The sequence below is a fragment of the Papaver somniferum genome, chromosome 6 (genome assembly GCF_003573695.1).
Source record: "Papaver somniferum cultivar HN1 chromosome 6, ASM357369v1, whole genome shotgun sequence".
Lineage (NCBI taxonomy): Eukaryota > Viridiplantae > Streptophyta > Magnoliopsida > Ranunculales > Papaveraceae > Papaver > Papaver somniferum.
This window is the reverse complement of record NC_039363.1, coordinates 105,243,701-105,265,886: the sequence shown is the minus strand read 5'-3', so window position 1 is coordinate 105,265,886 and position 22,186 is coordinate 105,243,701. Positions and strand designations below refer to the sequence as shown.

Below are 22,186 nucleotides of genomic sequence, written 5' to 3'. Positions count from 1 at the left end.
CATGAGCTAAACAGCATCAGGCCAAGGCTCAGCTGAAGCCTTGTGCTCTGTCAAGTGACAGGTTGCTAGGATAGTTCTCCTGATGTATGTTTTGATTGAGCAAATGGGAGATACCAATGCTCATAGTGCCTGTGATTGGCTGTGCTGTCAAAAGACAGCCAATGCTAGGGGAAAACTATTGAGCAATTTAGTATTCTTCTATTTCTAGATGTATGCATAGGATTAAACTCAACCTAGAAACATGTTGTTTGATTAGGACACAAGGTGGATCCTAAGCCTTGGCTTAACCACCAATCCCTTTGCAGTCACCTCTTTTCAGTTCTATTTTGCTTCCTGATCAGTTATTCTCCTTGCCTATTTTTCTTGTTTAAATTCCTGCAATTTGTAGCTGTTGTGCACTGAAATCAGTGCACAATCCTCACCTTGCCCTTGGCTTATAGCCTTGGTTCCCTGCTTTTGTTAGTCTGTTGTGCTGCTTTGTTGTGTAACTGTTTTAGTTCTTTGAATCTGCCACATTACCTTGCTTTGCTCACTGCCATAGTTCCCTGTCTCCATTGTTAGCTTAGGTTTCTCTGTAGTTTGCTCCCACTCCCTGTGGACTTTCCCCTGCTTACCTTCTATATCATAACTTGGCCTTGTATACTTGCAAGCTTTTGTGTGTCTTTGCCATTCACACCAAGTTTTTGGCGCCGCTGCCGGGGATAATTTTTAGGACCTTTTAGAAGCCTACCAAGTTTTTGGCACCGCTGCCGGGGAGTGGTGCTGCCATCTGCTGTTGCCTGAGCTGCTGCTGCTGTTGTTGCTGCTGCCAAGCTGCTGCTAAGCCAACTGGGCTGCCAACTGAAGCTGTCAACTGGGCTTGTGCAACCTTTGCTGCTGGGCTTGTGCACCCTCTGCTGCTGGGCTCTGATCCAACCGTTGCTGCTGGGCTTGCACCAACTGAGCTGGGCTTAGTAACCTCAATTTCTCTGGGCTTGCAACTTTTGCTGCTGGGCTTCGCTGCAGATTCTGCTGGGCTTGTGTTGCTGAGTCACTTCAATTGCTGCTGGGCTTGAACGTGAGCTGCTTAGGACGATCATAAAGCCCAACTGGGCTGTGCAACTAAAAGGGGACTAAAAGCCTATTTTTGGGCTTCCCTCCAAAAAACAAGTAAGCCTAACCCATGAGTTAACCCACTTGGGCCTCATTTAAATTCAAATTCGGGCTTGTAATAATTAATTTAATTATTTATTTGGGATGTAATAATTTTTATTTATTTTTTTTTTCTTTTTCTTTTTTTATATTTGGGACTGTAATTATTTTTTTTTTGTTTTTCTTTTGTTTTTCTTTATTTTTATTTTATTTTCTTTTTTCTTTTATGGGTTTGTCTTAATTATTATTATTGTTTTTATTTTCTTTTATGAGTTGTGCTAATTTATGCTAGGTTTAGTTCAAATTTTTTTTTTTCCAAAGCCCAATTTTTTTAAAAAAAACCAAAAAAACAAAATCCCTTGTTAGTCCAACACCCATTCAAAACCAAATCTTCGTATCCCTTGTGGGCCAAATTGTTTCCGATTGCTCTGTCTGACCAACATGTTAGTTAAGGTACCTACTAGGACATGATTGTGACCTACAGAGACCAGACAAACAGACTTGTTAGAATTAACCCAAACGAACCTATCGAAATTCTAAGTTCTGAGGGAGACAGTCCAGATCAACCAGAAACAATGGGAGAACCACGTACCCTCAAGGATTATATGTACCCAACTAGAGCCAGTCAACCTTCTTGTATCTTGCTGCCCGAGGCTAATGGCCATTATGAGCTGAAATCAAGCACAATACAGATGCTTCCTATTTTTAGAGGTGTTGAGAATGAAAACCCGTACCACCACGTGAGAGAATTCGAGGAAATTTGTGGAACTCTGCGTTTCACTCAAATGACCGACGAAACCCTGAAGTTAAGGCTTTTTCCTTTCTCCCTGAAAGATAAGGCAAAGGCCTGGCTTTATGCTTTACAGCCTCAATCCATCATGACATGGGATGACCTCATAAAGGAGTTTTTCAAAAAGTTTTTCCCGAACCACAAGACTGCAACAATTCGTCAAAGTCTGAATAGCTTTGTGCAATTAGAAGGTGAGACCTTAGCTAGATACCTGGAGAGATTCAATGAATTATTGCTCCAATGTCCCCATCATGGTTTTGAAAAATGGAGACTTGTGCAAATTTTGTATGAAGGTCTAGATGTGTCCACCCGAACAACGGTTGAGTCGATGTGTAATGGTCTATTCGTAGATAAAACTGCTGACGCGTCTTGGGACTTCTTGATTGAAGTAGCTGAAAAGACGCAACAGTGGGAATCCATCCGTGAAACCAGAAAGACTACATCCGAAGCAAAGGCTTTTAGGATTGAAGCGGATTTTGAGGGTAGAGCAAACATGGCATCAATAGTTAGGATATTAGAAGAGTTAGAACTACATAAAAATTCAAAACCTTCCACCACTACTCTCCGAGAACATGTCGCTTCGTCTGTTTGTGCTGCTTGTAACGACCCCAACCATCAATTCCAAAATTGTCCCGATTTGCTTGCAGTCCAGGAGTCTAGGCTTGAACAGGCACATGCCATGTTTCAAAAACCAAAGGATAACCCTTATTCACAGACCTACAATCCAGGATGGAGAAACCACCCTAACTTTTCATGGTCAAAAGGACCCACTCAAGGAGGACCATCTCAACCTAATCAGAGCTATCAAAACAATCAGGGATATCAGAACAATCAAGGTTATCAACACCCGAGAAACCCTCAACAACAATCAAACTCTCAACAACAATCATATCCTCAACACAATACAGACAAGAGATTATCCACCCTAGAGGAAATGTTCCAGAGTTTGATGCAAAGTCAGAAAAATCTAGATCAAAAGATGGATCAAATGTGTGAGAGAGAAAAGGGTAAACTTCCGAGCCAACCCCAACAAAATCCAAAGAGGATATTTCAAACAGGCACAACATCCTGCACTGAAACCTCACCCGATCAAGTCCATGCCATTACCACCCTCCGAAGTGGTAAAGTCATCGAGAACAACGTGGGCGAACCTAATGAATCTGATACGAATTCCACGCTGTCTCCACAACCCCAGAAAACCAAAGAATCTGAGCAAGTTGGAAAATCTGACAATTCTACTGCTGTGAATGTCCCTTTGCCAACTCATCTTCCTGTTGCTCCATTTCCTCAGAGATTGATATATCAACAGAAAAGTACCCATTACAATGAGATGTTAGATCTGTTCAAGAGAGTCAACATCAACATTCCTTTTCTTGAAGCAATCAAGCAAATCCCTGCTTATGCCAAATTCCTCAAAGACTTGTGTACTCAAAAGCGCAAGCTCAATATGCAAAAACGTGCTTTCTTAGCTGAGCAGGTAAGTTCCATCATTCTGAACAAAACTCCACCCAAGTTTAGGGATCCAGGATGTCCAACAATTTCTTGCACTATAGGAGAACACACGGTCAATAAAGCGTTATTAGACCTAGGTGCAAGTGTTAACCTACTGCCATATTCTGTTTATGAGCAGTTAGGTCTTGGGGAGTTGAAACCAACATCTATCACTCTACAACTGGCAGACCGATCTGTCAAGATTCCTCGTGGAGTGGTCGAAGACGTTTTGATCAAGGTTGACAAATTCTATTTTCCCGTAGACTTCATTGTCTTAGACACTCAACCTGTACAAAACCCAGACTGTCACATTCCTGTCATCTTAGGACGTCCTTTCTTGGCTACGTCCAACGCGATCATCAACTGTCGGAATGGAGTGTTAAAACTGTCTTTTGGTAACATGACGGTAGAATTGAATGTGTTCGATATTAGTCAACAACCTGTGAATCTTGATGATGATGATGTGCATGAAGTTAATATGATTGAAGGATTAATGCAAGATTCGTTGACTAACATTCTATCCGTCGACCCCTTTCAAGCATGTATGGAGAACTTTAACCCTGATTCCTATGATGATGCATACTGTAGTGACGTCCTATCTCTGCTCGAATCTGTACCTCAAATGGACGTCACGGAAAGGAAATATGAAGTGGAACCACCCATACTCTCTGATTCCAAGCTTATTCCATCCATTGTTGAGCCACCCAAGCTTGAATTAAAAACGTTGCCTAGTACGTTGAAGTACGCATTCCTAGGTTCTTCTGATACTTTACCTGTCATTATTTCATCATGTTTAGACACGGAACATGAAAGTAAGCTTTTAGAAGTACTTAAGGAACACAAAGAGGCCTTAGGATGGAACATCTCAGATCTCAAAGGAATTAGTCCCACCATTTGCATGCACCACATTAACCTTGAAGAGAATTCCAAACCATCGAGGGAAATGCAAAGGAGACTTAATCCTAACATGAGAGATGTAGTCAAAGGAGAGATCCTGAAACTACTTGATGCGGGTATCATATACCCAATTCCCGATAGCAAATGGGTTAGTCCCATTCAAGTTGTGCCTAAGAAGTCAGGCATTACTGTTCAGAACGACAAGAATGAATTAGTCCCTACTCGTACAACCACAGGATGGCGAGTATGCATCGACTACAGGAAGTTGAACACAGTAACAAGGAAGGATCACTTCCCGCTCCCTTTCATTGACCAAATGCTAGAACGTGTGTCTGGACACAGTCACTACTGTTTTCTAGATGGCTTTTCCGGTTATAACCAAATTCACATTGCTCCAGAAGATCAGGAAAAAACTACATTCACGTGTCCATTTGGGACGTTTGCTTATAGACGTATGCCCTTCGGGTTGTGTAATGCACCTGCTACTTTTCAGCGTTGCATGATGAGCATTTTTTCTGACATGATAGATAGTTTTCTCGAGATCTTTATGGATGATTTCTCTGTTTTTGGTTCCTCGTTTGACGAATGTTTGAAGCATCTTGCCCTCGTGATATCCAGATGTAAAGAAAAGAACCTTGTTCTAAATTGGGAAAAATGCCATTTTATGGTGAATTCAGGAATAGTTCTAGGACACATCATCTCAGAAAAGGAATTGAAGTGGATAAAGCTAAAGTTGACCTCATTCAACATCTACCACAACCTTGCTCTGTGAAGGAGATCAGATCATTTCTAGGTCATGCTGGTTTTTACCGGCGATTCATCAAAGATTTCAGCAAAATCTCCAGACCTCTGTGCAGTCTTCTCTCCAAAGATGTTGCCTTCAATTTCGATGCTGCTTGTGTGAAGGCATGGGAGGAATTAAAAACCCTTCTCATAGTCCGACCACCCGATTGGAAGCTTCCGTTCGAACTTATGTGTGATGCCTCTGATTATGCTGTTGGTGCTGTTTTAGGACAGCGAGTTGATAGACTACCATATGTGATATACTATGCTAGCAAAACCCTTAATGATGCCCAACTCAATTATTCAACTACCGAGAAGGAATTGCTTGCCGTCGTTTTCGCATTAGACAAGTTTAGATCTTATCTGATAGGGTCTAAGATCATCATATACACAGACCATGCGGCTTTGAAGTATCTTCTTTCCAAGAAGGATGCTAAAGCTCGCCTTATTCGATGGATACTCTTATTACAGGAATTCGATCTCGAAATCCGTGATAAGAAAGGTTGTGAGAATGTGGTTGCTGATCATTTGTCTAGATTAACTTTAGAGTCTATTGATGAATTGAGCTGATTAGAGAATCATTCCCAGATGAACAGCTGATGTCTATCTCAGACCTTCCTTGGTTTGCTGATATTGTTAACTACCTCGCTACAGGTAGGATGCCCTCACGTTGGTCGAGACAAGACCGCTCTAAATTCCTGGCTGAAGTCAAACATTTCCTTTGGGATGACCCATATTGTTTAAGTACTGTCCAGACCAAATCATTAGGAGATGTGTCCCCAACACTGAACAGAAAGATGTGATATCTTTCTGTCATGACCAAGCATGTGGAGGCCATTTCAGTGCCAAGAAAACCGCTGCAAAGATCTTGCAGTGTGGATTCTATTGGCCATCATTGTTCAAGGATTGCCATGATTATTGTGTTGCTTGTGAACGCTGTCAAAAGCTAGGAAGCATTTCGAGGAGAAACATGATGCCATTGAACCCCATTTTGATTGTGGAGATTTTTGATGTTTGGGGGATAGACTTCATGGGTCCATTTCCCATGTCTGACAGCAAGTTGTACATCCTAGTCGGTTGATTACGTTTCTAAGTGGGTAGAAGCCATAGCAACCAGAACAAATGACCACAAGGTGGTACTTTCATTTCTAAAGGAACATATTTGCACGTTTTGGTACCCCTAGAGCTATCATCAGTGACGGCGGTTCACATTTTCGTAACAAGTACTTTGAGTCTTTAGTACGCAAGTATGGCATAACTCACAAGGTTGCTACTCCGTACCACCCTCAGACTAGTGGACAAGTGGAAGTGTCTAATAGGGAAATTAAGCACATTCTGGAGAAGACGGTCAACCCGTCCAGGAAAGATTGGTCATTGAGATTGAATGATGCTTTGTGGGCCTATAGAACAGCTTATAAGACACCAATTGGCATGTCCCCCTATCGTCTAGTGTATGGAAAGCCGTGCCATCTACCTGTGGAATTAGAACATCGTGCCTACTGGGCAATCAAAGAGCTGAACTTTTCTCTGGACGAAGCTGGAATTCAACGGAAACTTCAACTCAACGAGTTGGAAGAATTGAGAAATGAGGCTTATGACAGTGCCAAGCTGTACAAGCAAAAGATGAAGATTTTCATGATAAGCGTATTCTGCGCAAATCCTTCACTCCTGGTCAGAAAGTCTTGCTGTATGACTCCCGATTACATCTTTTTCCAGGAAAACTGCGTTCCAGATGGAAGGGTCCGTACCTAGTACGCACAGTTTTTCCTCATGGAGCTGTAGAGCTGGAGGATGTCTCCAACAAGAACGTTTTCAAAGTCAACGGGCAGAGTTAAAGCCATTCCTTGAGCCATTTCCACCCGACATTGAAACAACCAACCTGGAGGACCCAGTCTATGTGGACTAAACGGTCCACTCTTTCCCTAAATAACCAAAAAATTCCAAATCTTTCCCAAAACCTCTTTCCCTAAAACAAAACCAAATTTTTCCCAACAAAACCAAATTTTTTCCAAAAAGTCCAATCCCATTAAAAACCAAATTTTCTTGTAGATAATGTGTTAGTTAAATTTCCTTTTGTATAATTTTGTGCTCATCCATTGTGACTCCTAATATGATGGATTTTTGCCTTGAATAACGGAGTTTTAATCGAGCTGCCACCGTACAATCGGGTATTCTCTCTCCTTTTACTCTACTCAGCATGTTCCTCTTCATATATTGTTTTATAATTCTTTCCATATTTTGAAACATTGAGGACAATGTTTAGTTTAGGTTTGGGGGTATAGAGTAGATACCATGATAATTTGCCATAATTGAAAAAACTCCTTCTTCTTTTTGAAAAAATTGAAAAATTCCAAAAAAAAAAATTGAAAAATCAAAATTCAAAAAATTAAAAAAATGAAAAAAATCATAAAAATGGAGCTCATTTACCTTGAAATGTTGACTCTTGTGCAAATATGTATTTTTTAGGAGTCTTAGTCTAGATATTTAGGCACCCTGATTCTAGCACAATTCACATAGTGATAAGAAATTTGCACGCGCACGATCTACCAATACATGTATGGCCTCGATCTTCAAGGTGTTTGATAGGAAGTTACGATTGCCAATCACTTTAGAATACTGAACGAAACTTGACTAGCTTGTTCTTTGGTTGGTTGGGATAGAAGGTGGAGGTTACATTAAGAAAGACAACCATCGAATTTAACTGGGTGCATCAAAAAGGGCTACCTCTTGCAAAGTGTCATGTAATTTTTGTTTCCTTTTGTATATGTATCAAAAGTGTTTCTCAAAAAAAAAAAAAAAAAAAAAAAAAAAAAAAAAAAAAAATCAAGTATTTATCATTCCATCATCTTTGTTCCAAAAATAAAAAGAGAATAGTCAATGTAAATAAGAGTCATGTAAAGTCATTTTGTTGTTTTTGTAATAAGCAAGGAGGGTGTATGCCATTGATGTACAACGCGAGTAATTGTGAAATACCTCCAACTCATTCACAATTCTCGTAAAGTCCGGACAGCTAGCTAGATTTCGACCTCAGTTCTTAGCCTGAGAAACTATCTCTTGGTGATTAGTAGTCATAACTTCAGATCTTTCTTTACACATGTGTAGATACACTTTACACTCTTATCACATGTCTTTTTTTGTTATCAGTGCTAGGATTGTGCCTTCGATAGCTAGATTGACATCTCCATTTTGCTGTGAGCTTAACTGTTTTGCACATGTCACATTTGATGGAATCTGAGCTTATATTTTGACCTAGAACTTTGTAGGTACGTTCTAAGCAAACCTTCACGAGACTTCAACTCGTCCACTAGGGACACTTAGTGGTTTAAAAGGCTTAGTGCATACGCTAAATGCATTCGAGAGACCAGCGACAGTGGTATAGTTAGGATTTCCTTAGTTTTGTTTTACTTGAGGACAAGTAAAATTCAGGTTTGGGGGTATTTGATGAGTGCCAAATATTGTATATATTTATCCCTTTTTGTTGGCATTTAACTCATCTTTTGCATTAATTCTACATTTTATCCCATATTCTGTATTTTCATTGTTTTCAAGAATAAATATTTTTCTTACTTAATTTTGCATTTTTAGGTAATAAATAAAGTTGGATGACTTGCGGAGCAAAAAGAGCAGAAAAGTGTGAAAAGCCGGGAGAAATTACGCAAGGAAGCCGCAAAGAATGGAGCGCACGTCCAAAAAGCTGGAAATGGGCTCAAGAAGAAGAAAGTTGTTCTTAAAGAAGAAGTGGGCTCAAGGTTTTCCAAGCCCAAACTCATTTCCCAAACCCATATTCTATACCCAAAAGCCTAAAACCCAAATCCATACCCGCTTGCGTCTTCAGCCGTCAGATCAGTTCTCAGAAGCATCCGACGGTCGCTCCCTTGCTGTGCATCGAAGTTTGATATCTCCGCCTTACACTACAGTACCTAACTCCATCAAGTACCGTTCGTTTCGTTGTATCTCTTCATCCGACGGTCGCTCATCGCCTGCCTCCGCATCGCCGTCAGATCCACCTACCATCTTCCCATCCATCGGTCCAGCTTCGCGAAACATCAAAATCCTCTACACCTGCTCAACACCCTAGTACCTAACCTATACCCATGCCAAACACACCCTTCTCCAAACCATCGAACCATCTTCCCCCCCCCCCCCTCTGCAACAGTACCACCATGTCCGTCTCCATCACCACCATCTTCCCCCAAATCACTCCACTATCTTCTCCCCAAATCACTCTACCACCACCACACCTAAACCCATCATCACTATCACGTTTTACCTCTTTTCATCAACTAATCTCCTCAATTTCTCATCTCTCATCACTGAAACCCTAGGTGAGAAATTGGGGATATAAGTTGATGTTAGAGCAGCAATTGGAGCAGGAGATGAACGAGAAGAAGTAATTGGAGAGTGGGTCGACGAGATGGAGTGAGTATCTCATCACATTAGGTAAATCAATTTCACCTAATTTTCTGTTTTGGGGAAAAGGGGTTGAACCCTAATTCTGATAGGGGGGGTATAAATTGGTATTATGTGGTGTGTGTGAAAGACACTGTGTATCTCTCTGGATTAGCCAGTAGAGAATTGAGACAATTTTTAGTTAATGAATTTCAATTTCAAGTTGCTTATCAGTTAACAGTTGAATTGCAAGTGTGTTAAATTATCTTGAATGTTAAATGTGTATGAATCATCTTTCTTAATGAATGTATGTTGCTATACCATGTTTAGCACGAGCTAAACAGCATCAGGCCAAGGCTCAGCTGAAGCCTTGTGCTCTGTCAAGTGACAGGTTGCTAGGATAGTTCTCCTGATGTATGTTTTGATTGAGCAAATGGGAGATACCAATGCTCATAGTGCCTGTGATTGGCTGTGCTGTCAAAAGACAGCCAATGCTAGGGGCAAACTATTGAGCAATTTAGTATTCTTCTATTTCTAGATGTATGCATAGGATCAAACTCAACCTAGAAACATGTTGTTTGATTAGGACACAAGGTGGATCCTAAGCCTTGGCTTAACCACCAATCCCTTTGCAGTCACCTCTTTTCAGTTCTATTTTGCTTCATGATCAGTTATTCTCCTTGCCTATTTTTCTTGTTTAAATTCCTGCAATTTGTAGCTTTTGTGCACTGAAATCAGTGCACAATCCTCACCTTGCCCTTGGCTTATAGCCTTGGTTCCCTGCTTTTGTTAGTATGCTGTGCTGCTTTGTTGTGTAACTGTTTTAGTTCTTTGAATCTGCCACATTACCTTGCTTTGCTCACTGCCATAGTGCCCTGTCTCCATTGTTAGCTTAGGTTTCTCTCTAGTTTGCTCCCACTCCCTGTGGACTTTCCCCTGCTTACCTTCTATATCATAACTTGGCCTTGTATACTTGCAAGCTTTTGTGTGTCTTTTCCATTCACACCATTTGGCATGCCATTGACGCATGGTGCGCTAGCATGGTTGGGGAAAAGGCGAGGTGCGATTGGATTGGCATGGTGGGGCCAAGGGTTTGGCATGACATTGGCGCATGGTGCGGCTAGCATGGTTGGGGCCAAGGCAAGGCACGGTTGCTTGGCATGGTGGGGCCAAGGGTTTGGCATGCCATTGGCCCATGGTGTGGCTAGCATGATTGGGGCCAAGGAAAGGCGTGGTTGGATTGGCATGGTGGGGCCAAGGGTTTGCATGTCATTGGCGCATGGTGCAGCTAGCATGGTTTGGGCCAAGGCAAGGTGCGGTTGGCTTGGCATGGTGGGCAAAGGGTTTGGCATGCCATTGTCGCATGGTTGGGCTAGCATGGTTGGCATGCCTTGTCGCGGTAGACGTGGAAGTCATGGTTTGCCATTGGCACAGTGGTGCAGCTGGCATGGTTGGCATGCCTTGGCGCGAAGATGTGGCTAGCATGGTTTGACATTGACACAGTGGTGCGGCTAGCATGGTTGGCATGCCTTGGCACGGAGATGTGGCTGTCATGGTTTTCCATTTGCACAGTGGTGCGGTTGGCATGCCTTGGCGCGGAGATGTGGCTGGCATGGTTTGCCATTGGCACAGTGGTGCGGCTGGCATGATTGGCATGCCTTGGCGCGAAGATGTGGCTGGCATGGTTTTCCATTGGCACAGTGGTGCAGCTGGCACGGTTGGCATGCCTTGGCGCGGAGATGTGGATGGCATGGTTTGCCATTGGCATAGTGGTGCGGCTGGCATGGTTGGCATGCCTTGGCGCGATAACATGATAATTAGGGTTTGGTATGTACGAAGATGATGTCGGTCAATACTAAGGGTTCTTCCATGGAACATGACACATGTATATAAAAAAAAGGTACCCTGGTAATTCTTATCGTAGGTATGTTGAATGATTCAATAAATGTGCTAGTGGTTGTAGTGACGTCATGTCAGATGTAAGGTTTTATGATTTTAATCCTAAGATAAAAACCACCATCAACAAGGGCCTCAAAAGGCCGTTTTTTCCGTTTAAGGAAAGTTTATGTTTTCCTAATAAACCCTTCGCGGAACAAGGGTACCCGACGTCCATCCATGTTAGTTGTCCATTGTCCACGCATTGGCCCTAGGCCAATGTTCCTTTTCCTACACAACAGAAGCTTTGGATGAAGCTTCATCTCAGGCCATGGCGCTTCTTTTAGCATGCGCCATGATAAAAATACGGGGTGTCACAGTATCGTTGCGAGCCTACACCAGAGTTTCCTCTGGCTTCGCCCCTCTCAGGCATAGTTCACCATCTTTCGGGTCCCGACAGGTATGCTCTCACTCGAACCCTTCACAGAAGATCTAGGTCGGTCGGCGGTGCAACCCACAAGGGGATCCTGCCAGTCAGCTTCCTTGCGCCTTACAGGTTTTCCTCATAAACCCTTCGCGGAACAAGGGTGAGTTGGAACGGTGTGGAAGATAAGTTAGCTGCATCATGCTCCACGAGCATGCTTGCGAGGGCGAATGGACGTGCATTTGTCTAAGGCATGGATCGTAGCTTCATCATGGCGCATCGGGGAGCTTACGGCATGCGGGGCAACGCTCCAAAGGCGTAATTTTCCGGTCCATCACAGTTGGTATCAGAGCAAGTTCCGAGAAAACTCTAATGACTGTGCGGAGTAGACTTGTCCACGAGTATTTTCCTTAATGGAAACTTAAAGTTGGAGAGTAAGCAAACTTTTGCGTGAAAAGAAGTTTGTAACTGCTATGCCAGTTACTATGCAAATCGAGTTGAGCTTGTCTGAGTACTGTGAGTTTTCCTTGCCTAAGTGGCACCCCGCTTACGAGTGGATATCCGGAAGACCGTATGGGACGGTGGGTAGACAATGGAACTGATCATCCCCACACGTTGGCACTGGTCAAGGGTGTGCGTTGTCAGGCCCGGATAGCATCCCACTTACGGGTGGCAACCTGGATGACCGTCAGGGAAGGTGGGAAACTGGAAACTGTTCCACACACTACTGTGCTAAAATCTTGTCATTTCGATGACACCTTTCAACTTGTGAAACTTAGGGATTCCTGGGTGGTAGTATGAGATGTCATCTAGGGTACCTGGTTGAGATATCCTCTTGGCACTGGCCAATTGCGATTCTTGGTATTGTTGTGGGCACTTTTGGATTCCTGGGAAGGCGGTATGGGATGGTTTGTCAGAAGGTCTAAATTGTTTTTTACGATAACTTGAAGAAACCCGTGTTTTGTGAGCATCTGGTATGGGACTTTTGCTCGGAAAATCCAAACCGAAGAGTTTGTCGACAATAGTTTTTGTTTTGAATTTCGGGGACGAAATACTTTAAAGGGGTGAATAATGTAACACACCGTGTTTTTAGCACGACGCATGCTAAAAGATGCGCCATGGCTTGAGATGAAGCTTCATCCAAGCTTCGGTTGCGTGGGGAAAAGAACATTGGCTCTTGGCCAATGCGTTGACACAACATGGCAGGACATCGGGTTGGCAACAGACAACCAACGTGGTTGGACATCGGTTCGGCAGTGAACAACCAACATGGATGGACATCGGGTTGGCAATGGACAACCAACATGGCAGGACATCGGGTTGGCAGTGAACAACCAACATGGCTGGACATCAGGTTGGCAGCGGACAGCCAACGTGGCTGGACATCGGAGTTGGCATTGGCAGTGAGCAGCCATCTTGGCCGATCATTCATAAATTCATGGCAACAGCCATGAATAGTGAAGCAAGCATGTCAATATGCTCCCCTTTCCATACTTGTAGAAATTCCATTAAGACATATATAGGGAGGGTACTTGGTTGAAGGTACACATACAGACCATGTACCAAGTGAGCTAGCCTTAGAGATGTATAACCATTACAGCTGGACATTGGAGTGGCTTATGGGCCAAAGCCGGAAGTACAACCATTACGTCCCTTCACGGGACCTGGCTCAGGAAGTGTTCAGCCATCACGACCGGAAATCGCAGTTGGCCAAGGTGGTAAGGTGCAACCATCACGGCCTGGGGATTTGATGGATGATTTTTTCTCCCCCGATTCAAGTTGTAAAAATGTAAAGATAACATATATAGGGAGGGCTAGTTGGTTGAAGGTACATATGCGGACCATGTACCAAATAAGCTTCATATCTTACCCGGAAGAGTATAAATGATGCCTAAGTCTCATTTATAGATGTGAATCCTTACCAACGGAGCGTGTTAAGCATGGACATCACTATGCCATGCCGCAGACCAAGTATTCAACACTTGGATGCATTTTGATGGAACAGCCTACACGGACTAGGCCATTACCATTATTGTTTGGCCACGACCATGCAAACGAGTTGGCTTAAGCTTATGTCCCTTCGAGGATGAACTACGGCCTGTGCTTGATCCCTTTAGAGTAGGGAAGGGTACGTAGGCAGCCGCAATGAGTTGCTGCATTGTTGGTCCAGCCCGTTGTCGCTCATATCATATAATTGTGAGATGATTGCGACATTCTGGCCTCTCATATCATTTGGCTCGTTAGATCGACGCAAGAGGCCAAAATTGATGAGGCAAGTTGCATGCCATTCCTTGGATGCTCATAATTCCTATCAAGACGTTCGACATAGGCTAAAAACCCGAGTGTCGTAATCCAGCTCAAGAGGAGTCCATTTTGATGGGAAACGACTCAAAGATCAAGACATGTGATCTATAGATCCACATGATCAACAAAATTTAGCCGACTTCCATCGTTTAGGGCCTCAAAAGGACGTTTTTACCGTTTTAGGAAAGTCTTTATTTTCTTAATAAACCCTTTGGGGATCAAGGGTGAGTTGGAACGGTGTGGAAGCTAAGTTGGTCACATAATGATCGTCGAGCATGCATGCGAGGGCGAATGGACGTGTATTTGCCTAGATTTAAGGCCCGGATCATAACTTCATCATGGCGCATCGGTGAGATTACGGCCTGCGGGGCAACGCGCCAAAGGCGTAATTTCTCGGTCTTTCACAATCAGATACTCAAATACGTGGAGTTGATGAATTCAATAACATGGATACAACTCTTGGAGGTTTGTTTAACCAATTGCTAACTGACACTATGACTCATGTTGTTGGCTTGAACTTTAAATCAGTTAGGAAATCTACTCTTTATACCCCAATTGCCTCAACCAAATCATAATTTCAACCATTTCAAACTCATACATTTCAAGATTGTTAATTTATTCTCCTCTGCATGAGTGATCCCGTTTCTTTCAAGGTTTTGACAATGATGAGACTCAACCACCAAGTCAGTCTCGAAACGGATTAATCTCTGGTATGTTAAATCGTTGATCCAGAAAGCATGACCAACTAAATCTTTAATGGTCAGGGAAATCAATAGTTTATGGATGTAATTTAATTTCAATAATTTTAAAGTAATTCTTTTTTGTTTATACTAATGAATAATATCTTTAAATTAATGTTTTAATCGAAACTAGTTTTACATTTCATTAAGTTCCAATATTTAATTGAAAAAACACAATCATGTTACATAACACTTAATCAAAATTAAACCCCTGCACCCGAATCTTGTAGAGATGATAACATTCATCATGCTTAGACAATCTTATGTTATCTTCAACAAATTTTATGGTATGAGCTCTAATTTCAGGAAAAAAAACTATAAATAATAATACGTTAATATGATTTAAATTAAATAAAACTCAGTTGTCATTTTAAAAAAAAAAACTCAATAGTTCGTTGATGGATAACCCAGGATGATCCCCTTTTATCATCCACAAAATTTTCTCATAAATTCTCACGTCGTTATTGATAAAATGAAATCTTTGTTGAAGGCTCACATTTGTTCTTCTTTAATTTATATTACCTAAGAGCAACTGCAGTGGTGCGATCAAAACCAAAGATCAAAGATAAAAAAAAAATACCAAATTTTGGGTTTAGTCCGTGTTGTGACGCAATGGTACATGATTAAAATTTCGTCAGGCGGACTTTAAAAGTCCGCCCCATTTTTTGTAACTTTCATCAGGCGGACTTTAAAAGTCCGCCTCATTCTTTTTCTTTTTTATTTAATTTGAATTTTCATCGGGCGTAATTTAAATCTCCGCCCGTTAACAAGCGTACTTTAAATTTACGCCCAACAACAAGCGTACTTTAAATTTACGCCCGACTATATGAGAATTTGGGATTTGGTCGCGACCATATTTGGTCTGGAATTTGATCTTTGGTTGGGATTTGATCTTTACTCCGTCCCACTGTGTTACGATCTCATCCCAAATTTTTGGTTATACTCGCCCACTGTGGATGCTCTAACGCCATAAAATTTTGAAACACAGTGTCCCATAAATTAAAATTGATTAAATTGAAATATGTATCGCTTGCAGCCGATCCAACATCGAATTAGAGAAATATCTTCTTCTCGAGTGAAGCAAGCAATAGCCACGTCGGTGTAGTGAGCACTGACCATGTTGAAATGAATTTGAAGTTGACATGGTGTGGTTTCTAATGAATTTGAAGTTGAGTATTTATAAGGGGTGAATTCTTGACCATTAGATGATGAAATATTGAACGATGGTCATAGCATCGAGCGATAGAAAGAGTATCACTGGTGCAATAATGACCATCGAGCGATGGAATATCTATCGCTCGATAGAGTCTTTGCCGAGTATACAATATATTTAACACTTAGGCAGTTATGTATTCCACTTTACCATACCCATAGTGGGTGCAAAAGTGGCAAGTTGTAAGTTCTAACTGGTGCATAAGAGTAGGCCTTAGTAGCACTATTATTACTTATACCGTTGGCAGAGAGGTCCTGTAATACCCCGATGGAATGGAATATAGGTAATGATTTGTCATTTCATAACACCGAGGCATTTTCAGCACAATTGGCTTCAGAGTTGGCAGAAAACTCTGCAGTTAAGCGTGCTCGGCCGGGAGTAGTCACAGAATGGGTGACCTCTCGGGAATATGCTCCTGGATTACTGCAACGATGCCTGTTGAAAACAACATACTGTCGGATGACCGCAGTGGCTAAGTGGGGACAGTATCGGTGGAGGGATGGGTCATTACAAATGGTATCAGAGTCCACGACGGTTCACCTTCCGAGGGTGAGAGAGTATGTTGGACGGGATATGTCAGGTACTACTCTCATAAGGGGAAAGGAACGTCGGATATCTGGGCTTGAAAATATATGCCGGAGCCGAGGCCGGCTCCAATTTAAGGTGATGGTATTGTAATACTCCGATTTCGGCAGTGGTACGCCGATGGAATGGTATATAGGTAATGATTTGTCTTTTTATAACACCGAGGCCTTTTCAGCACAATTATCTCCAGAGTTGGCAGAAAACTCTGCAGTTATGCGTGCTCGGGCGGGAGCAATACAGGGATGGATTACCTCCTGGGAAGTTGTTGCTGGATGACCGCAGTGATTCCCGTTGAAAACCCTAACCCTTCCGAATAACCGCAGTGGCTAAGTGGAGATAGTATCGGTAGAGGGACGGGTCATTACAGGTCTTTAAAAGAGTTAAAGTTAAAAAGGGCTTGCGGCACAGATTGCTGCTCGCTTGCCTACTGTTTGAGGGTGAAAACAGTTTCTGCTAGTTTCGGCAATTTCGTGTGTTATGGGTGGGAAACGAGTTTAAACCCTAAAAAATGTACTGCAAGGGACTACTTTAGATTCGAGAGATTGATCTGTACAAATCCGGCCTAAACCAATAAATGGTCGTTCCAGACTTGCTTCAGTCACAAAGTGAAGGAGAATGGTTGGTTTTGGGGTAGGGAAGCGAAGAGAGTGTTGAGACCATAATAGTTGATTCTGGAAGAGTAGTTATTTTGACTTGTATCAGAAAGCGTAAGCTAACAGATTGGAAAGCTAACAGGTGATTTCTGAGTGTTGTATGCTCCTGACCAAAACTTGTTTTTCGGTGGTAATATGTAAGACCTATTTATACAAGTCGAAGTGAAACGTACTCTGATCTCGTAAGAAATGGAAACAGATGAGTAAATGGGAGGAGGTGGTAACCGGTACGCCTGGAATTGATGTTCCATAATGAAGGAATGCGTTTCATAATTACTCCCGGTATTTACTAACCGCCTCATTCTTATGACACTGTATTGTAACGGGCGTAGTGTACGTCGCACGCTGTAAACCGCCAAACCAATACCCTAATGAGCATCCCCCAGTTTGTGACATGAGTTGATGTCTCGGGTGTTTCGTGGAAAACATGTAGTAGGTTGCGGCAGTTTGGAAAGTTGAGCTTGGGAGACTTGCTGGCTCGGTGGTGACTCTCGATTGTCGAGATTTGCATCTTGAGAGGAAGGGTATCCATTGATTATTGCAACCCTTCGTTTGGTAGCCAGCGGCATGAAAGCATGTCCGGCATGGCTTTGACATGGTTAGGCGTGGCCAAGCTTGGATTTTGGCATAGTTTGGGCGCGCCAAGAACTAGGGTTTTGGCATAGTTTGGGCGCGGCCAAAATTAGGGCTTGGCGTTGGGCCAAAGGTTTACACGCGTTAGCTGGTGACCTTGGACGACTAAGATCTGCATCTTAAATGGAAGGGTGGTCGTTGATTGTCGCAACCCTTCGTTTTGGCAGCCAACGGCGTGGAGGAAAGGCTGGCATGGTTTTGGCACAGCGATGCGGCTGGCGTGGTTGGCATGCCTTGGCGCGGAGATATGGCTGACACGACATGTCATTGGCACATGTGGAGCAATAACATGGTTGGTATGCTTTGGGAGGAGAGATGTGGCGCGGCATGCCATTGGCACATGCGGCATGGTTGGCATGCCATGGCGCGGAAAGGTTGCACGTCATGCCATTGGCACATTTGGCATGGTTGGCATGCCCTGGCGTGGAGATGCGGCTGGCACGGCATGCCATTGGCACATGTGGCACAGTTGGCATGCCTTAGCGTGGAAAGGTTGCACGGCATGCCATTGGCACATGTGGTGCGGCTGGCACGGTTTAGGCTTGGCCAATCTAGGATTTTGGCATAGTTTAGGCGCGGCCAAAAACTAGGGTTTTGGCATAGTTTGGGTGCGGCCAAAATTTGGGCCAAAGGCTACCACGCGTTAGCTGGCGACCTTGGACGGCTAAGATTTGCATCTCATATGGAAGGGTGGTCGTTGATTGTTGCAACCCTTTGTTTTGGCAGCCGTGAAGGAAAGGCCGGTAAGGTTTTGGTGCAGCGGTGCGGCTGGCGTGGTTGGCATGCCTTGGCGCGGAGATGCGGCTGGCACGGCATACCATTGGCACATGTGGAGCGCTGGCATCGTTGGTATGCATTGGGCGAGGAGATGTGGCGCGGCATGCCATTGGCACATGCAGCATGGTTGGCATTCCTTGGCGCCGAAAGGTTGCACGACATGCCATTTGCACATGTGGCATGGTTGGCATGCCTTGGTGTGGAGATGCGGCTGGCACGGCATGCCATTGGAAAATGTGGTGCGGCTGGCATGGTTTAGGCGTGGCCAAGCTAGGATTTTGGCATAGTTTAGGCGCGGCCAAAAACTAGGATTTTGGCATAGTTTGGGCGCGGCCAAAATTTGGGCCAAAGGCTACCACGCATTAGCTGGCAACCTTGGACGACTAAGATTTGAATCTCATATGGAAGGGTGGTCATTGATTATTGCAACCCTTTGTTTTGGAAGCCATGAAGGAAAGGCCGGTATGGCATGGTTTAGGCGTGGACAAGCTAGGATTTTGGCATAGTTTAAGCGCGGCCAAAAACTAAGGTTTTGGCATAGTTTGGGCGCAGCCAAATTTGGGTCAAAGGCTACCACGCGTTAGCTGCCTACCTTAGATGGATAAGATTTGCATGTCATATGGAAGGGTGGCCGTTGATTGTTGCAACCCTTCGTTTAGGCAGCCGTGAAGGAAAGGACGGTATGGCCTGGTTTAGGCGTGGCCAAGCTAGGATTTTGGCATAGTTTAGGCGCGGTCAAAAACTAGGGTTTTGGCATAGTTTGGGGGCAACCAAAATTTGGGCCAAAGGCTACCACGCGTTACCTGGCGACCTTGGATGGCTAATATTTGCATCTCAGATGGAAGGATGGTCGTTTATTGTTGCAACCCTTTGTTTTGGCAGTCGTGAAGGAAAGGACGGCATGGTTTAGGCATGCCTTGGCGTGGAGACGTGGCTGGTATGGTTTGCCATTGGCACGGTGGTGCGATTGGCATGGTTGGAATGCTTTGGCGCGGAGACGTGGATGGCATGATTTTCCATTGGCACGCTGACGCGGTTGGCATGCCTTGGCGTGGAGACGTGGCTGGCATGGTTGGCATGCCTTGGCGCGGACACGTGGCTGGCATGGTTTGCCATTGGCACGGTGGCGCGGCTGGCATGGTTGGCATGCCTTGGAATGGAGACGTGGCTGGCATGGTTTTCCATTGGCACGGTGGCGCGGATGGCATTGTTGGCATGCCTTGGCGCGGAGACGTGGCTGGCATGGTTTGCCATTGGCACGGTGGCGCGGATGGCATGCCTTGGCGCGGATATGTGGCTGGCATGGTTGGCATGCCTTGGCGTGGAGACGTGGATGACATGGTTTTCCATTGGCACGGTAGTATGAGAATTAGGGTTTGGTATATACGAAGATGATGTCGGTCAATACTAAGGGTTCTTCCGTGACACATGACACATGTATATAAAAAAAAAAGGTACCCTGGTAATTCTTACGTAGGCATGCTGATTGATTCAATAAATGCGCTAGTGGTTGTAGTGACATCATGTTAGATGTACGGTTTTACGATTTTAACCCTAAGATAAAAACCACCATCAACATTAAGTCCCCTGCTTATCTCGGAACAGGAGCATTGTTGCGAGGTAAGCATAAGATGGTGACAGGAAAGGACAAAATCTAAATGAAAAATCGTAAAAAGATGGTCAAGAATACCCGACTAAACCACACCAAGGCATGCCGACCATGCCACATGTTTCCAATAACATGCCGCGCTATCCACCTTGCCGCGCCTAAGCTATGCCTTGCCGGCCTTCCCTTCACGACTGCCAAAACGAAGGCGTGCGACAATCAATGGCCACCCTTCCATATTAGATGCAAATCTCAGCCTTCCAAGGTCACCAACCAACACATGGCAACCTTTGGCCCAACTACAGAACCCTAGTTTTGGTCACGCCCAAAGCGCGCCAAGGCATGCCGGCCATGCCACATGTACCAATGGCATGCCAGCCACCATGTCGGCCTTCCCTATGAGGTTACCAAAACAAAGGCTTGCGACGATCAACGGCCATCCTTCCATCTAAGATGCAAATCTTAGCCGTCCAAGCTCGACAACTAACGCATGGTAACCTTTGTCCCAAAACCCTAGTTTTGGTCACGCCCAAACTGCGCCAAGGCATGTCGTCCATGCCACATGTGCCAATGGCATGCCAGCCACCTTACGCGCCATACCATGCCGGCCTCCCCTATGCGGTTACCAAAGCAAAGGCTGGCGACGATCAAAGACCATCCTTCCACCTAAGATGCAAATTTTAGCCATCCAAGGTCGCCAACCAACGCATGGTAACCTTTGGACCAATGCCAAAACGTTTTTTTTGGCCTCGCCCAAACCGCGCCAAGGCATGCCAGCCATGCCACATGTGCCAATGGCATGCCAACCACCTTATCGCGCCATACCATGCCGGCCTTCCCTACGCGGCTACCAAAACAAAGGATTGAGAAGATCAACGCCCGCATTTTCATCTAAGATGCAGATCTTAGCCGTCCAAGGTTACCTGATAACACATGGCTAACTTTGGCTCGTCTCCAAGCCCTAGTTTGGTCGCGCCCAAACAAATCCAAAACCCTAACTTTTGGCCACGTCTAAACTAGGCAATATTAAAGCCGTACCGGCCATGCTTTCATGCCACTGGCTACCAAACGAAGGGTTGCAATAATCAACGGCTACCCTTCCTCTCAAGATGCAAAATCTCGATCGTCGAAGGTCACCACCGATCCGGAAAGCCTCCCAAGCTCAAATTTCCGAACAACAACATTCTACATGTTTTCCACGAAAACACCCGAGACATCAACACATGTCACAAACTGGGGGTGATCATTGGGTATTAGTTTGGCGGTTTACAGCGTGCGGCGTACACTACGTCCGTTATAAGACAGTGTTATAAGGATGAGGCGGTTAGTAAATACAGGGTGTAATGGTGAAACTCTTTCTTTTATGGAACATCAATTCCAGGCGTTACCCGTTACCACCTCCTCCCATTTACTCATCCGTTTTCCATTTCTTACGAGACCATAGTACGTTTCACTTGGACTTGTATAAATAGGTCTTACCTATTTCCACCGAACAAAAAATTCAGGTCAGGAGGATACAACACTCAGAAAATATTTGCTATCTTTCCATATGTTAGCTTCCCACTTTCTGATACAAGTCGTGAAACAACTACTCTTCCAGAATCAACTATTCTGGTCTTAGCACTCTCTTCGCTTCCCTCCCCAAAACCAACCCTTCTCCTTCACTTTATGACCGAAGCAAGTATGGAACAACCATTTCTTGGTTTAGGCCGGATTTGTACAGATTGATCTCTCGAATCTAATGTACTCCATTGCAGTACATTGTGTAGGGTTTAAACTCGTTTCTCACCCACACACCCGAAATTACCAAAATCAGCAAAAATCGTTTTCACCCTCAAACAATTGACGACCACAGTGGGAGGTTGATCTTTCGGTCACGATGTCAATTTTCAATC

At 44.0% G+C, this 22,186-nt stretch overlaps 1 pseudogene; it reads left to right on the top strand.

Annotated features, from left to right (window-relative positions):
• LOC113286001 overlaps nucleotides 1–22,186 on the top strand; it is a 101,437-nt pseudogene that overhangs the window by 59,387 nt on the left and 19,864 nt on the right.